General features: G+C 43.8%; 1 long non-coding RNA gene across 1 annotated transcript in view; it reads right to left on the bottom strand.

The window, feature by feature from the left end:
* Positions 1-1,219: 1,219 nt before the first annotated feature.
* Positions 1,220-2,879, bottom strand: part of LOC119276613 — an 18,507-nt gene continuing 16,847 nt past the window's right edge. The window contains exon 3 of the long non-coding RNA XR_005136674.1: positions 1,220-1,868. This is a non-coding gene — a long non-coding RNA (uncharacterized LOC119276613). The remainder of the gene's footprint in view (positions 1,869-2,879) is intronic.

Genomic DNA, 2,879 nt, shown 5'->3' with positions numbered 1-2,879 from the left:
CACACCCTAGTTGCGAGCCGATGGTCGACATGCAATTGGGGACCCTCGACATATAGTACGAAACAAAAAGTATTTTAATAGACGAAGAAGAAAAAACAGCAAGAAAAAAATGACAAGTGGAAATAAAAAATAAAATGAGAATGGGAAGCACGAGTAAAAATGAACTTGCAAAAAATTAGAACAACAACAAAAATCCAATATTTTCAATGAAAAACAAAAAAAAAACTAGAACCACTACTCCTCCCCTTGTAATGCAATTGGAGGAGATAAAGAAAATCGATGGAACTGCTACTTCCATTCACGCTCTCTTCGATTCTAGAATGGATCTAGCTGTCATCCTCTTTGTGGATCTAAAATATGAATAATGATAAGCATAGAAAAGAAAACACAAACAAGAGAGAAAAAACCAAGAACACAAAATAAAAGTATAAAAATTTATCTTCTAGTACATTTCAGAAATTAACCCAATCTCATTTTAGTATAAATAAGTTTAAAAAATCTTTACATGTTCTCTCCCAACAAAAAAAGTAAAAAAAATATAGAAAAAGGCAGCTAAAATTGAAAGTTAAATAGGAATAATGGATAAAAAATAAAACAGCAAAGAAAAACACAATGCAGAAAAAAAACGTCCCGTGTAGCCTAGGACACCGGACCCAAGTCACAAGCCCACACATGCGTAGCGGGCTAAAACCCAACGTGGGGCAAGAAAAATGGTGCCACACAAAAAAGAAAAAAGGGCCTGCGAGCCGAACAACATATAGGTTGTGCCTTGTTCGCTAGGAAGCTCTCCACCTCGACAAAAATACGAATCCCAGAGTGATTTGATCCGACGGTAGAAAAAATGAATGAGACCAAACAAATTCTCAGCTGAATGAGTTTCAGCAAAACCGAGAGAAAATTATCTAGTTGGCTGTTCTCCTTGACTGGAAGTCGAATTAATGGCATTCCAAATTAACTCCAAAACATTCCAACCATATTTGCAGCTAGAGTTTTGCATGATTTTTGAATAATACGTTCACACGGTGTCCTCTCACTCGCTCTGCAATTACATCTCCTCAACATCTGGTGAAACTAATGCAGACATTGCTCATAATAGTTTGCATGCTTCCTCATATTGATGATCATATGCCTTGAGCATAACTTGTTCGTGCCAAACATTTAAAAAAGGACGATGCTACAGAGCGCCCGCGCGCTGTGCGGGCCGATCTAGCGGCCTTCAGTTAAGGAAAGTTTCCCGTGTCGGTCCCACCCACATGCTAAAAAAAGGCAGGTACACCTCCTCTGTCGTTGCCACGTCACGCCAAATAAAACAACCCTTTTCACGTGATCTCGCTTCTGCCCCGCCACCAGGGAAACCCTACGCCCAGCAGCGTCCCCCGTGCAACATCTTCTTCCGACGCCGCACGCCATGGCTTAGTGGTTGGAGAGCTCCCCTCCCACAACGGAAAACACAGCAGGGGAAGGAGAAAAAATCAAGCAAAAATCTGGGGAAAAACTGCAATTATGTCTGCAAAAACTTGCTGATCAGGCAATAATTTGGAGAAATTGTGGGCAATGAAATTGCCAAAGCTGGGCAAAAAACTCCCAGGGAAGACGACAACAAAGGTAATCAAGGCAAAACACACCATTAAATCTGCCAACATCCTTGGTTGTTCTAGAACTAGTGTGTTTCCCTTTATGTACCTACCCCTTGATCTACTGCTTGCAAAATTTGCCCCTGTACCGAATTGTTGTTGCAGAACCTGACATGAATCTTGTCCCCCTGTTCTTGCCTCCCCCTACACCTGCAGAACTGAAAATATTGTTGGCATGAAGGAAAACTACTGCCTCTTGAAAACACATCATGTCTATTGGCTTGCACGTTGCTTCTGCAAAACAAACAGGAAACATAGTTTTGTGTGTTAATAATCTATGCATGGTAAGAACTGCTTCAAGAAAAAGCTAGGAAAAAGCTATTGTAGTAAGGCAGTTGCTTAAAAAAAGCTAGTTACTTTAGACTAAATTGCTTACAAAAACACAAAATAAAAACTCCAGGAAAGAAGCCTGAAACTATTAGTAAAAAAAAATCATGAATCCATATGAATACTGCTCACTGAGTTTGGGTGTGTTCTGGTGATTTTTGAAAATAAATGCCCCTGTTCATTGAGTTTTTTTCTTCTCAAAACGTGTTTTCATTTACATTATGTCCCTTCCGAAATAATTCCTTCCCTACTTTTTGTTTTCTAAAATGTGCAGATGTCCAGCCTTGACCACAATGAGCTCCCCCATGACTTTGATGACTGTGATGGTGGTCCCCTGAACTGCACACAAGCTCGACCTGAGAAGGTCCCTATTTCTATCGAGGGGGTAGACGAGCCGCCGGATTGGTGTTCTGCTCCTGTCGAAGATGTTGTCGGTGTGGGGTTTCATGTTGCAGCGGCAGCTGCTACTGGTGCGTCTGATGCGTCTGCAACTGTTGAAACTATCGTGCCAGCACCTACCATGTTCAGCCCGGCTGGAACAGATGGTGGGCCAGGTCGAGTCGACCTGTCACCGAGGGGGCGGGAGGTGAGTGCATCCTCGCGTTAGGCGATTCAGTTGGGAGTTTTCGGTGGTTTCAGACGACTTGATTCGTCGGGTAAGGCTACCTAGGGGTCATCGAAGTGGGGACGGCGAGTGCATCCTTTGTGTTAGGCAATTCAGTTGGGGGTGTTCGATGGTTTTGGGCGACTTGGTTCGTCGGGTGAGGCGACCTAGGGGTCACCGAGGGGACGGGGAGGCGAGAGCGTCCTCGTGTTTGGCGATTCGGTTGGGGTTGTTTGGTGGTTTTGGGCGACTTGGTTTGTCGGGTGAGGCGACCTAGGGGTTGCCGAGGGGGCGGGAAGGCGAGCGCGTCCTTC

This window comes from Triticum dicoccoides, chromosome 3B (genome assembly GCF_002162155.2).
Source record: "Triticum dicoccoides isolate Atlit2015 ecotype Zavitan chromosome 3B, WEW_v2.0, whole genome shotgun sequence".
Taxonomy (NCBI): domain Eukaryota; kingdom Viridiplantae; phylum Streptophyta; class Magnoliopsida; order Poales; family Poaceae; genus Triticum; species Triticum dicoccoides.
The sequence above is the reverse complement of the archived record's forward strand: the minus strand, read 5'-3'. Positions and strand labels throughout refer to the sequence as shown.